This window comes from Stylophora pistillata, chromosome 7 (genome assembly GCF_964205215.1).
Source record: "Stylophora pistillata chromosome 7, jaStyPist1.2, whole genome shotgun sequence".
NCBI classification, from domain to species: Eukaryota; Metazoa; Cnidaria; class Anthozoa; order Scleractinia; family Pocilloporidae; genus Stylophora; species Stylophora pistillata.
In genome coordinates this window covers 6346021-6361444 of record NC_142525.1, presented here as the reverse complement: position 1 = coordinate 6361444, position 15424 = coordinate 6346021, and the positions used below count along the sequence as shown (strand labels likewise).

Genomic DNA, 15424 nt, shown 5'->3' with positions numbered 1-15424 from the left:
TTGCCAAATTGCTGAGGGCTAAGTGCACCCCATAATTTGGAACAGTATCCTTTCCATTTTCCATTTAGTTGTTGTTAGGGTGAAATATTGAATCGTGAATCACCTCCTTCATTCGGTGGAGACGATCGAAAAAAAGAACGAGCCGGAAATGGCAGGATTTTAGCATTTTTTAAAAATATCTTATTCAGGTGTAGCAGCCTTTTGGCGTACCTTAGCAGTGGCGGATCTAGAGGAGGGGTACCGAATGATTTAGAACAAAGCACAAATGCTCACCATGACCATGTCAGCTCGAAGGAGCTGAATAGCTTCAAAGGTATACGGTCAATAACGCAGGCTCAAGCGTGCGAGGTTTAAAACTCTGCGAAATTTGCGAAAACTAGGAGCCGGCATTTAAAACCGAGGCATTTTTTTCTCGTCAGAGACATTTTCCTATTTCCACAGTTTTTAAGGAGAAAAATAATTTTCGAAAATATATAGGGAATGTTCAAAGTTTTTGGAAGTTGATATGCAAAAGCAAAGCGGCAAAGGAAACAACGCCTCGAAGCATGAAGCAACAGGATAGAAAATCAACGATGACTCCAACCTCATTCCCAGTGTCTCTCATCTTTGGTGGGGCGGGAAGATGAGAGACGCTGGGAACAAGGCTGCCATGACAATATCCGAGTTTCCGAGCTAAAATCCAGCGCATGGACTTCTCTTTCTGTCAGCTCTTCTTTATCCTTTGGCCGCTCTTAGCCGCGCGAAAAACAGCCAAAACTGCACAAATAAATGGCGAGAGACGAAGGAATCTGTAGTTCTTGCTTCGCAAACACAAAATGTACTTGTTTGTCGAGCGGTAATTACTTTTGTATGAGGTGTTCAGTTTTCGAAAACGAAGAGGACACCTCAAGGTGGAAAGAACGAAAATCTGTGAGTCGTATTTCAATGAAATGATGGAACCTGAACCACTGAAGTCAAAGTGCTAGTGTCATGAAGAAAAGTCAAGATGACGATCGCGGATGTGAATTCGACGTTTGACTGGGCCTTAGTGAAGTTATTACTGATGCGTTGTACCGTTGCACTTATGTCCTCTTGTTGTAGATATGTCCTCTGACATAATGTGATACAATGGCCAATCACATCCTGTGATCTATAGAGCGATACGCGGCTTGGGACTGGTTAAGAGGCTCCGTTGCAGTTATGTCTTCAAGCAAAAGTGCTCATTCAAGGGGGTCGGGATAAGTAGAAAATTTGACACGTATGAGCAACTTCCAACTGATCTCAGGAAAACATGTTGTTCGCAATCTCTCACATTACTTTCCTTGAAGTTCTATCGCTCCTTCGTTAACGCCGTGTGATCGTATCGTTCTTCTAATCTAAACGTCCTAAACGTAAAAGAGCAACTTGCTACGTAAATAACAAAGCGACTTTTGACCACAGGATGCGTTATTGTTCACGCTTTATTTGCAGTCTTGCTTTATTTACAGACGTCATTGTTCGACTTGCGACTTCAATGAAAACGTTTTACCCATATCACAATTGTTTTATTTCCTTTAATAGTTGAAGATCATATATTATGGTTCGTCGACATAAAATTGTATATTTTTGACGCTTCGCTGATCTGCCGGAGGTGAGATCGACTGAGAGGTCAAAGTTGTGATAATTTGTCTGCGTCACGAAGTCCTCCTTCAATCACAGAAGTTTGGCCTTCAGTTGTTTATTTCCAATATCGTAGGTTTTTGCTCTAAGGGAAAAATCTGAAGTAGTAGATTGTGAAAATTTGAAATAGTAGATTGTGATGTGATTTTATTACGGTTCCGCTGATTTTAGCTGTACTTTCTTTAGTTCTGTCTCTAAATTTCATTACGGTCCGGTTCCGCTGTTTTAAACTGCTCTTTTTTTTGTACTGTTTCTAAATTATTGTCGGATTTGTTGCAGTTTTGGGCGAATTTGTCATAATTTATCCCGTTTACGACAAATTCACATAATGATAAAATCGAAAATCAGGTAAAGATGGCTATGGCAAGTCATTAGGATACATTCCACCTTGAGGACCTTAAGGATGAATTTCACAGAGTTTACCCTGTTTTTCTAGAATTCGCTGATCAAATGGAAAAACCAGGTAAAGCGGATGGCATATGGAAACTTAGCGTGTTAGCCACTTGCGGATGAATTCGTAGAATTTATTCCGTTTTTCTAGAATTCATAAAAAAATGGAAAATCGGGTTAAAGATTGGCTATGGCAACTTGTGTTCCAATTAATTCGGAGGATGAACGCTTCGACTTCACCCCGTTTTTTGTCAAATTCACTGAAAAAAGAAAGTTGGAAATTCGGGATAAAGATAGCATGCGGGCACTTCGGGTATTATTCACCTGTAACATGAAGGCTCAGAATTTTCCCCGTTTTTCTCAAATTCGATCCCTGATCAAATGGAAAATCGGGGTAAAGATGGCATATGGGAACTTAGCGTGTTAGCCACTTGCGGATGAATTCGCAGAATTATAATCCCGTTTCTCCTGAATTCTTTAAAAAAAAAAATGGAAAATCAGGTTGAAGACTGGATATAGCAACTTGGGATCTATTTAATCAGGGAGGATGGATTCTTAGATTTTACCCCGTTTTCCTAGAATTTGTCGAAAAAAAATTGAAAATTGACAGATATCGTATGGGAACTTCGGGTATTATCCACTTGTGGCATGAATGCTCAGAATTTACCTCGTTTTTCTGAAATTCACTGATCAAATGGAAGTTGGGGTGACTATGGCACATGGGAACCTAGGTTACTAGCCACTTGAGGCCGAATTCTCAAAATTCATCCCGTTTTTCTAGAATTCATTGAAAGAAAAAATGGAAAATCGCGTTAACGATTGGCTATGGCAACTTGGGATCTATTTAATTCGGAGGATAAACTCTTAGACTTCACCCCGTTTTTTGTCAAATTCACTGAAAAAAAAAACATGGAAATTCGGGGTAAAGATAGCATATGGGAACCTCGGATATTATTCACTTGTAACATGAAGGCTCAGAATTCACCCCGTTTTCCTCGAATTAGCTGATCAAATGGGAAATCGGGGTAAAGATGGCATATGGGAACTTATGGAAAATTGGCTATGGCAACTTGGGATCTATTAATTCGGAGAATGAACTCTTAGATTTTACCCCGTTTTTTGTAAAATTCACTGAAAAAAAGATGGAAATTCGGGCATATGGGAACCTCGGGTATTATTCACTTGTAACATGAAGGCTCTGAATTTACCCCATTTTTCTCGAATTCGCTCATCAAATGGAAAATCGGGGTAAAGATCATAATATGGGAAGTTAGCGTGTTAGCCACTTACGGATAAATTCGCAGAATTAATCCCGTTTCTCCAAAATTCATTGAAAAAAATTGAAAATCGGGGTGAAGACAGGATATAGCAACTTGGGATCTATTTCATTTGGAGAATGGATTCTTAGATTTTACCCCGTTTTTCTATAATTTGTTGAAAAATGGAAAATTGGGGTAAAAGATATAATACAGGAACTTTGTGTATTATCCACTTATAGCCTGAATGCTCAGAATTTACCTCGTTTTTCTAAAATATTAAATTCATTGATCAAATGGAAAATCGGGGTGAAGATGGCATATGGGAACTTAGAGTATGAGCTACTTGTGGGCCGAATTCTCAAAATTCATTCCTTTTTTCTGGAATTATTGAAAAAAAAAATGGAAATCGGGTTAAGGATTGGCTATGGCAACTTGGGATCTAATAATTTGGAGAATGAACTCTTAGATTTTACCCCGTTTTTTGTCAAATTCCGGAAAAAAGAATGGAAATTCGGGCATATGGGAACCTCGGGTATTATTCACTTGTAACATGAAGGCGATTTACCCCATTTTTCTCGAATTCGCTGATCAAATGGGAATCGGGGTAAAGATCATCATATGGGAGCTTAGCGTGTTAGCTACTTGCGGATGAATTCGTAGAATTAATCCCGTTTCTCCAGAATTCAATGAAAAAAAAAGAATGGAAAATCGGGTTGAAGATGGTATATGGGAACTTAGAGTCTTATCCACTTGTAGCGTGAATCCTCAGAATTTACTCCGTTTTTCCAGAATTTATTGAAAAAAGAAATGGAAAATCGGGTAAAGATTGAATCGGGTAAAGATTGAGTTAGTGGGAGCCACGTTTTTCTACTCATTGAAAAAAAATGGAAAATCGGGGTAAGGTAGATGAGATGTGGCAAGTTAATGGAATATATTCGACTTGGAGAATGAGTTACTAGAATTTTCTCTGTTTTTCTGTAATTCCTTGAAAAATCAGAGCAAGATGGCATAAGGGAACTACCGGTATTATCCGCTTGTAGCATGAATTCTCAGAGTTTACCCCGTTTTTCTAGAATTAATTCATTAAAAAAAAAGGAAAATCAGGAAAGATTTGACATGACAACGTAGGTTATATTCCACTTGCGGTATTAATTCTAAGAATTTACTCCTGTTCTCTAGAGTTCACTTAAAAAAAAAAAAAATTGGAACAACATCGAAGCAAAGATGGCATTTGGGAACTTTGGGTATTATCCCCTTGTAGCATGAATTGTCAGAGTTTGTCCTGTTTTTCTGGCATTGATTCACCGAAAAAAAAAGGAATTCGAAAATTGGGGTAAAGAATGGATATGACAACTTAGGATATACTCCGCTTACGGTATAAATTCTCATAACTTACTGTCCCCTTTTTTTCTGGAATTCTTTGAAATAAAAATAGAAGACCGGGCTCAAGATTGGATATGGAAACTTAGAATGTATTCTGCTTAAGAGGTGAGTTTTCAGAATTAACCCCGGGCGTTTATTCCGAATTTATTAGAAAAAACGGAAAATCAGGGATGTACAGAGTTATAATTCAATGAGCGCGTTGGAATATATTCTTTTTATGACATGAATTTTTTTTTCTTTAGAATTCTCTGAAAATAATGAAAAGTCGGGTAGACATTATACATAACAAGTTGGAATATGTTTCATTTGCAGGATGAATTGTCCGATTTTACCCCATTTTTGGCATATCCCACATGTGGGATTAATTGTCAGATTTTACCTTATTTGTCTCTAATAAACGAAAAAAAAAATGGAAAATTAGGGTAAAGATTTCATATAGCAACTAAGGTTATATTCCACTTGCATTATGAATTGTCAAAACTTATCACGGCTTTCTCGGGACTCGTTGAACAAATAGAAAATCGGGGTAACGATTGGACACGGCAAGTCATGATGTTAACCAATCGAATTGTCACGATTCCCGTTTTTCTACAGTTAATCGAACAAATCGGGGTAAAGATTGGATGTGGAAAAGTTATGAGATTATCCACTTGTAGGATGAATTGTTATAATTAACCCCGTGTTTCTAGAGTTGATCGAGAAAGTGGAAAGTTGGGGTGAAGATTGGATTTGGCATGTTAGGATATATTCTAATTGCTGGATAAATTGTCAGAATTTATTGCCTTTTTTCGAGAATTTCCACATTCAGTGAAAAATGGAAAAAGGGGTTAATAATGGATATGTCAAGTTTGGATGTATTGCACATGCAGAGTACGAGCTGTGAAATTGTTTTGATTTTCGAATGCAATCAAAACATGGAAATAGGGATAAACAGTTATACTGCAGTTGTAAGTTTGATCGCTGGAGGTGCACCCTTAATTCGCGTAAGAAAATTTTGGGTCGGGGGGTAGTTGTCGGAAGGCTATCCCCGGGTGAAGTCAATAATTTTAGCCGGTACTTTGTAGGATCCCCTCCACGAAGCCTTAGGATTATTCGACAGATATCACTTAGTTTGAGATTATTTTGCTGGAAAAGAGAATGTAGCCTTCCCCATAAAATATTTATCCGTATGCAAGTTTTGGTGTTATGTTTCACCACTGTGATGTTCTGATTGTTGAAAAGGGTCTGCATATTATTCACATCCCTGGAATTTAAGTCAATTTAGCGTTAAAAAGTCTTCAGGCAATGGGAAATTTTCCCAGAAGTCGCTCTATACACAGATGCACGTATATATGCCGACGATACTCACCTGACCTTTGCCACTAACAACATAGAAATGATCAATGATGTTATGAATCACGACCTATCCAATGTTAACACATGGCTCACTGCAAACAAATTGACTCTAAATTCATCTAAAACTGAATTCATGTTAATTGGATCGCGGCAGAGGATAAGTACCTACGATACTTCCCCTAAACTAATCATAGGTGGTGACATAATTAAACAAGTTAGCTCAGTCAAATCTCTGGGTGTTTATATAGACGAAAACCTTTGATGGAATATGCACATTGAAAAAATAGCCAAGAACATCGCATCGGGCATTGGAGCAATTAAACGTTTAGGCCTTTTGTTAATCGAACTACGCTTGAGTCCGTTTTCAATGTCTTAGTTCAACCGTACTTTAATTACTGCAGCGAGGTCTGGGCGCATTGTAACAAGGGTCTTTCGAATAAGCTCCAAAAGTTGCAAAACCGGGCTGCCCGCATTCTCACCTTCTCCAGTTATGACACAAGCGCTGATCCTCTTTTTGTGCAACTTAACTGGAGACGGTTAGATACTCAGCGACAAATACAAGTGGCCACCATGGTCCATAAATCTATACATGGTCTTGCGCCCGACTATCTTGGTTCTCTTTTCACTAAATATGATCGTCCATATAATCTAAGGAACTCTGAAAACAAACTAGCTGTTCCATTGCCCCGCACCAATTTCCTGAAAAATAGCTTTAGCTATAACGGTGCGGTTATCTGGAATAGCTTGTCCCCTGAATTGCAGCAAGCAAAATCACTTCAATCTTTTCGAAATGGTTGTCGCAATTTCTTCGTCTGAATCGACAAAACGCACACGGCATCTATGTAAAGCAGAATTTCTTTATTTTTTTCTATTTCACTTTTAAATTTCAGATCATGTTTACATAGATTAAAGAAGATTGTAATTGTAATAATAGATTGTTTTATTATTTTATCTGATAGAATTACCGTGTCTAAATAAAAAATAAAGTTCAAAAGTTATGCATGTGCATATTATTTTATCTGATAGATTTACCGTGTCTAAATAAAAAATAAAGTTCAAAAGTTTAAAGTTCAAAAGTTATGCATGTGCATATATTGACGGCAAACTATTGATTTATCTTTGCTTGACAAGCAAAGTGAACGTCTTCGTGAGGCCCACGGGTACTATTCACCGCCAGATAAAACATTGTAACAGAATAATTTAAGGGTTCATTGCAAAAGAAGCCCCTGGTGACTTAGGATGAACTACTGTCGTCCCATTCCAACGTGCTGCCTGTTTACTTGTGGAACCGAAGGAGAACTTAACATGACATCAATAGTCACTTAGTAGGGCTTCACAAAAGAAAAATCTATGTAAGCAAAGGACAAGTTTTAAGTTTCTCTTCCAAATATTTAATGTCTTCCGATGACATTGACGTACTAATATGGCTTTCCCATAAACAAGATCATTAAGCTCACTTAAAAATAAAAATAGAAACAATATACATTAAATTTATATCCCTGATAGAGTAGTTTTCCAAGAGATTATGATTTCACATATTTGAAAAAAAGAGGAATTACTGTGTGAAATCGATATATAGCTTGAATATTTTAAAACGTGTAACTTAAGTATAGGTATGTGTCGGAAAAATGATCTTCTCCCTTTCTTTGTTTCTCTCTTTTCGTTTGCTCCTCCCTTTTTCTTTGTTCTTCTCTTCCTCTTTCCAGCTGCTCTTCCATAACTATTTCTTGTTCCAGCCAGTCCATGTTAATCACATGCTCTTCAAAACATAAGATATGTATCACTTAGTAATATCAATATACGACATTTTACAAAGCTGTTTAGCGCTGAGCCTCTGTGGTTTAATACTTCCTTCAAAATCTGTAAACATGGCCGTCCAGTGATGGCCTTTGTCAAAAATATCACCACCAATGTTCATACTAGAGATACAATAACGTTCACCCTAGAATGTGCACATGAACCATTAGGGAGAGTGCCAATATTCTTTGATATGCCTGATACCTAAGTCACTGATTAATAATTTTTAAGTAATGTTATAGGTGAGAAAACAGTAGTTTGATTGCTTCTCAGGGATGAAATGCACCAGTACTTAACTACGCCAGACACCCTCATCTGAAGTTGTGTGTAATTCACAACAGCCTTGTTCACTGGTTTTATTTCATGATAGGCGATAAATTAAACCTCAAAGCAACTTCAAGAACTCCCTTAGAACATTCAATTTAAAAGGGACGATTTCCTGTTGAGTTGTTAGGTTAGCCAAAATTCTGTTCTATTCTGAAAGTATGAGAAACCCTCTCAGGATGGCAGAGAGGAGATTAGTTTATCTCACCACGTGGTCCTCCATCTTGAGCCATGGTACTCAGCAAAAATTGATCAACAATCCTATTTTAAAGAGAACGAGAGAATATGGGTGGTTACCAGTTTGCTCGGCTCCCAGGTATTCAGAGAAAAACATAAGAGGATATGCAGAGGCTAAAGCCACTGTGTATCATCAAAGTATTCACTTCATTACATAAAAGTAATGTAAATTTTTCGTTTTTAGGGCAGATTTATATGATATGACTTAATTGCATGGGACAAGCTCAAGGTTACTTCCCACTTTTACGGGTATCCTTCGGGAAAAAAATTGTTTGCACACTACAGTAGTTTCACTAAAATCTTAGCAAACTATATATCAGAAGAAAGCTTCATAAATGTTTACAATAAAAATATTTCTCAAGCAACTTTTCTTTTAAGGACGTGTCAAGATCCAATAAGGCGTGAAATGACCGAAGGGTCTTCTATTGAATTTATTGGATATGGGATGCTGCAGCACGAGCTAATTCGCTGCACAGTCTTATTCACACTTATCACACAACACCTGTGCAAAGCATGTCAATTAAAAATAACAAATATGGAGAGTGCAGATTACTTTCAATAATTTATAGTGCAAGCAATTTGTTTCTTACCATCATTATTTTGTGTTTACTTTCCATTTACAGACTCAATTGCATGGCTGTAATAAAAATACAATTCAAAAAATTTTACCTTTAGTTACTTCTTAAAGTAAGAAATCACAAGACTAAACGACAAGTGTAGAAACTTAGACATACCTAGGCTAAAACTCTGATTCAAAAATAAAAAACTACCCCCCTACAAAAATAAAAATTATACCAGTCTTTGATACCATCCTGTTACTCTCCAATTTTTTTTCACTTTTCTTTGATTTTAATTTTGTAAACACATATCTTGCTTCTTCTCAATGGCAAGAGCCTGAGTTTCCAAGAAAACCCAAATAACCAGAAAGAGTATTGGCAACAAAGATAACCAAATGAGCAGTGGTATAAAACTAGAGCTTGGAGCTATTAACCGACCTGAATGACTGCTACACCCCATTCTTTTTTCCCAGGTCTATGTAAACTACATTTTGAGCTAAGAATGCAATACCTTGCCAAACATCTACTAGAATGACTCTATTAAAAGTGTGCTTGATCATCATCTCTTCCTGAGATAGCACTGTTCACTTCAATGTTTTTATTACTACACATATGGAGGCTTTGGTAAGATTGTGGAAAGGAGGGACAACATTTGAGCAGCTAGGAGGGACCAAAATGACAGTGTGGCAGCCATTTATTCCCACTTGGATGGCAAAGTCTGGGGAGCCTTCCCCTTGAAATTTAAAAGTTTGGATGTACAAAAGGGTTCATTTTTGGTTGCTATTTCCCAAGTTGGTTAAAAATTATAGCTACTATGAGGGAGAGTATGTGAAGGCACAGTGGCCTCATGGTTAGTGTGCTCGACTCTGGATGGAGTGGTCTGGGTTCAAGCCCCGGCCGGGACATTGTGTTGTGTTCTTAGGCAAGACACTTCACTCTCACAGAGCCTCTCTCCACCCAGGTGTATAAATGGGTACCGGCAATTTAATGCTGGGGGGTAACCCTGCGATGGACTAACATCCCATCCAGGGGGAGGTAGAAATACTCCTAGTCACTTCACACTACAGAAACTGGAGTTAAGCTCCGGCCTAATGGGCCACTAGGCTCGTAAACAGACTTTACTTACTTTACTATGAGGGAGAGTATTGACATTGAATGAATGAATAGAGTAGCTTTTACCTATCTGAATACACAACCATTATACATAGCAATGTTCTCTCTGTGATGTCTGTGTGGCCCTTGATTGATTTTTACCTTTGCCTTGCTCAAAAAATGAAATTGTGCTGAGGACAACATTAGATTTTGGGATATGGTGCTGTGATTTCTAACACAGAATCTTTAATGCAATTACTGATAGCAAAGGAGTTAATTACTGTATTTATCCATGTATAAGTTGACCCCCATTTTCAAGGTTGAAAATCAGATTTTTCATTATTTCTAGTAAAGAAAAATTCAGATCGACAGAAATTTCCCATATGGTTGATCTCTTATTTCTGAGAATGTATTGAAATCACAGTGAATTAAAAAAAACTGCAGAGCAAAATGTAACCATGTGCCGTGAAGTTTAGTAGCACTTGTTTACATCCCCACGATTCATGATTTGAGCATATACAACCACTTCGATTTACTGGAGAAGTAATTCACCATCTTTTGTAAATCGTTTTGAAAATGAAATCTTCATGCATTTCAATAACCTTTTGAAAGGAGATTTAGTAGACTGAGGGAACACCAAAGAGCTTCGATGGATTGCTTGATGAAAACACGGCCATCTTGGAAACTACACAATATTTAACATAGATGGTCCACGCACATAACAAACAAGACCGCACAAGAAAACAGCATTTGCCAGGTCACTAAGTTACTGTAATTATTCGCTGAAAGTGAGAATTCAGCACTGAAGCTGTAAGGAAAATTGTCTGCTCTACAGATCAGAAAATACAATAGAAATCAGCCCCACTAGGTTTCTGTTTAAGCCACATAAAATATTATTTCAAACTTTTTCATCGATGAAGAACGCACTGAAAACTGACAAAACTTGAACACAATTAGAACTGGTTTTGTGAACCTGGTTTTCCTAATGGACTTCAGGCAATTGTTATGCTAATTTATTGGATTACTTGGGTCAGGTCTTTATCTATGATCCGTGTAAAAGACGAGGGTGATTTTTTGGGCTAATTTTTCCGTCATAAAGAGTCGACCTATACACAGATAAATATGGTGATACTTCAACGATAAATGTAGAGCATGGCAATCAATGAAATAATCAGTGTCTAATCATGAATTAGCTCTTTGTCAGTGACAAGTTTGCAAAATTAATATTGGAGAAGGGTCCATATGTTGTTGTTTTGTGAAATATTGCTTTCTACATGTGCCTTAGCCTATGAGTAATGGTAAAATGTACAGGTGCCATCTTTGTCTGTCAGTGGATTGAATCTATTGGGTGAACATCAGAAAAATAATAATATTTATACAATTAAAATGAGGGTTTCGTATAGGTATGCTGTGGTTCAGTTTCATCCTTAGTTTAATTCTTTTACTTTTAATAGAGGCCAAATTAATGGTGACACATCATCTCATCATAACTTACACTCTAGGAGCTACATTTTATCTTTCTTTACACAAAATGCATTTTCATTCATATCATTAACAAAACCAAAGGAAAATTATGCTTACACCAAGGACAAAAATTAATCACAACATTTACCTTAATTTTTATAACTAGTGCATACTTTTCCAAGAAAATGTTTACAATGGAGCTTACCACCTCATTGGCACTTTTGTTTACTTTGCTTTGCTGCTGGTTGTCATCCATGCCTGTATGTATGAAATTAAGTAAGGGTGAAAAGATTAGTATTTTCTTCGCAAAGATAGTTGCAGCGAGTGTCTCCCCTAATATATGGATCACCAAAGGCTCACAATGAAAGCCAACAAGACCAAGTTCTTGCTAACACATGTAGGAGCAATAATTGCTAATAATAGGCAATAGTCTGTATTGAATTAAGTATTCAATTGTGCATGAATTAGTATTTATTTCATTTCAATATGTGAAACACATAGTTGAAAAAGTATGTAAAGTGTGGTAACATAATGCACATTATTATCATATTCCTTATGACTTAGTTCAAAGGGCTTTATTCTAAATAGATCAAAAGAAAGAAAGTGGCTTACATCAGCCACTGATTTCAATGAAAAAGCACATATTATTAAGTGAAGAGTAATTTTGCTGCAAATCTGTCCTCTTCTGGGCGAGCAAAGAGAATGATTTAATGCATTGTTACCCAACTGTTTCTTGCTGGAGAGCATGGGAGAGAGCACCCCATCCTTTATAAAAGATACCAGATCTTCATTATACGTGTCAACAGTTTGTGAGTTAACTTTCCAGGATATATGATGTTTGCCATCAACCATACCAGAGGTTGAATTTTTGCGTTGTCCCATACAATTACAATGAATACATGTCTTCAATTGTCTCCATATATAATAACCATCAATGTTGACACTACGAGATTGCTACATGTAACATAACAAAAATTATAATGCGGCTGGAAGAAAATCACAAATTTTCGGTCATTGAAACACAGAGATCTGTCTCGTTTTATAATTATGTATAATCTAGTTTTGCATGTCCCAAACAAAATAATAACAAAAAAAATTATCCCTCGACACAGAAGGATTCAATGAATCCAGGTTAGTTACTCGGACGCTTTATCGGTATTAACATCTGACAGTATTTAGCCCGAAACTTGAACGCGATCTTTGAAGAATGGTTGTAATATTTTCATTTAACAAAAATACTAGCATGAAGTGCAACCGAAACCTTACCGTACTGGTTCCGATAGAAAAGCACAACTTCGATCACCAACGCACTCCAAACTAATAAGGGAATCGAAGCCACGAGGCAACGTCAAATTCTCGTCTTCCTAAGCTTTCCAACGTATGGAAGAAAATTTCGCCAATAAGTCGCACTTAAAAACGCAACCAGAATCTTAATCTTTCACCGATCCGAAGTGTCCCAAACGACACCAAGGATAGCTCATGAAACAAGGATATCCCGTGAAATTCTTAACCTTCGAGCGCGGAAATCTTAACGATCTTCTTACAATTCATATTTTTACATTGCATCCCTCCCCCAGTTGGGAAGTGACAAACAATAGACACGTTCACAACGCCTTCTGATTGGAAGAAATAAAACCACATTCTATTGGTTATTAGTTGTGAGGACATAACTGCAACCGAGGACACAACTGCAACGCCTTAAACGTAGATTCCAATATGGCCGAGGTGCGTGTAGGCTGCGGTTGATATCTACCTCGAAAGACTTGTTTGACGTTTTCTAAGCGGACGATTCTCGCCAAGGTACGGTCTTTCATTTACCACATGCATACTTTTCAACTTTTTATTACTAGGGAGGGAATTCTCTTAACCTCGTGGCTACTTGGTGCTTCGAACTTCTTGTTTGTTGCAGAGTTCGCATAGCCATACTTGTTAACTTTATATTTAACAGTTTTTTACGTCGATTCACTTATTCGTTATTATTTAAACGAATTTGAATGGATTTCGTTCTGCTAATAGCCTTGAAACATTTGTTGTAAAAGACAGATTTATAGATGTCGTGACTTTGTGCTTCGGTTAGCACCATTTACTAGACATGCAGAGGCTTATACTATTTTGCGAAACGAAACGAAACGAAACGAAACGAAACGAAATTGTACTATTTTGCGAAACGAAACGAAACGAAACGAAATTTTGCGAAATGGCGTTTTTTCGCCTTTATTTAGTAAATATGTCTTCTTCGTCCGAAACAATATGTGTCCACTAATAAAATAATCAATATTTCTAAGAGCCTAATCACCTCTCATTTTATCAACCATAATAGTACTCGTTTCGCAAAATAGTAATTTCGACAGAATTACTATTTTGCGAAATGGCGTTTTTTCACCTTTATTTAGCAAATATGTCCTCTTCGTCCGAAACAAAATGTGTCCACTAATAAAATGATCAATATTTCTAAGAGCCTGGTCACCTCTCATTTTATTGACCATAATAGAACTCGTTTCGCAAAGTAGTAATTTTGACAGAATTACTATTTTGCGAAATGGGGTTTTTTTCACCTTTATTTAGCAAATATGTCCTCTTCGTCCGAAACAAAATGTGTCCACTAATAAAATGATCAATATTTCTAAGAGCCCGGTCACCTCTCATTTTATTGACCAAAATAGAACTCGTTTCGCAAAGTAGTAATTTTGACAGAATTACTATTTTGCGAAATGGCATTTTCGCCTTTATTTAGCAAATAAATCCTCTTCTTCCGAAACAAAATGTGTGTCTACTAATAAAATGATCAATATTTCTAAGAGCCTGGTGACCTCTCATTTTATTGACCATAACAGAACTCGTTTCGCAAAGTAGTAATTTTGACAGAATTACTATTTTGCGAAATGGCATTTTTTGACCTTTATTTATCAAATATGTCCTCTTCGTCCGAAACAAAATGTTTCTACTAATAAAATGATCAATATTTCTAAGAGCCTGGTCACCTCTTTTTTATTGACCAAAATAGAACTTGTTTCGCAAAGTAGTTATTTTGACAGAATTACTATTTGCGAAATGGCGTTTTTTCACCTTTATTTAGCAAATATGTCCTCTTCGTCCGAAACAAAATGTTTCCACTAATAAAATGATCAATATTTCTAAGAGCCTGGTCACCTCTGGTCACCTTATAACGTATTTTCCTGGCAGTTTGACCAAACATCAAGTGTTCATTGAGTTCGGCTGGAATTAAGATCGGCGTTTGAATCAATTGAGTCCTTCTAAATAATTTGGGTTGGCCTTAATTAAAATTTGGTTTGGCTCACGAAACGCTCGACGTTTGAACTGGGCCTAACTTTCGAATGCACGCGAAGTTTAAAATTATAATTTTAGATATTTCACGAGTTATTTTTGGCATCAGCAATGTTATTTTTCCTCTTAATGTTTTACTTAACTGCAATGGACGGTCATTCCAAACGTGAAGCGTTAGAAATAATTAGAACACTGGCCACCAACTCTGCAATAATTTACGACTTCTAGTTAAATTAATGACATACGTCGTGACTTATTAACTAAATATTTACACTTTAAAATCTTAAGTACGATGAGTTCTTTATGGTGCCAAATTTTGATTCAGCGGCAGCATGTGTGACAAATTTATAGCCAATAATTAATTTCCCACAGGAATAACACTTTGTTCCAGGCCTTAAACTAACCACTTAAGAAGGCGTGAAATGTGCGAGTCAGCCATATCAATAGCACGACTAGTAAATTAACTTCAGGGATTGTGTTGCGCATTTTATTAGTGAACATATTTTGTTTCGGACGAAGAGGACATATTTGCTAAATAAAGGCGAAAAAACGCCATTTCGCAAAATAGTAATTCTGTCAAAATTACTACTTTGCGAAACGAGTTCTATTATGGTCAATAAATTGAGAGGTGACCAGGCTCTTAGAAATATTGATCATTTTATT

The 15424-nt window shown here is 36.8% G+C and overlaps 1 protein-coding gene and 1 long non-coding RNA gene across 7 annotated transcripts in view; one reads left to right on the top strand and one right to left on the bottom strand.

The window, feature by feature from the left end:
• LOC148726371 (uncharacterized) overlaps positions 1–13065 on the bottom strand; it is a 447217-nt gene extending 434152 nt beyond the window's left edge. Inside the window, exons 1-5 of one of the 6 annotated variants that reach the window (XR_015989481.1) lie at positions 12738–13041; positions 11682–11734; positions 8954–9000; positions 8335–8387; positions 7014–7764 (exon numbers count right to left, since the gene is read on the bottom strand). This is a non-coding gene — a long non-coding RNA (uncharacterized LOC148726371). Of the gene's footprint in view, positions 1–7013; positions 7765–8334; positions 8388–8953; positions 9001–11681; positions 11735–12737 lie in introns of those variants that run through there. The other 5 variants (XR_015989480.1, XR_015989485.1, XR_015989479.1 and 2 more) reach the window with 5 other exon arrangements.
• Positions 1–15424, top strand: part of LOC148726361 (uncharacterized) — a 357363-nt gene that overhangs the window by 48284 nt on the left and 293655 nt on the right. The gene's annotated exons all lie outside the window — the stretch shown is intronic.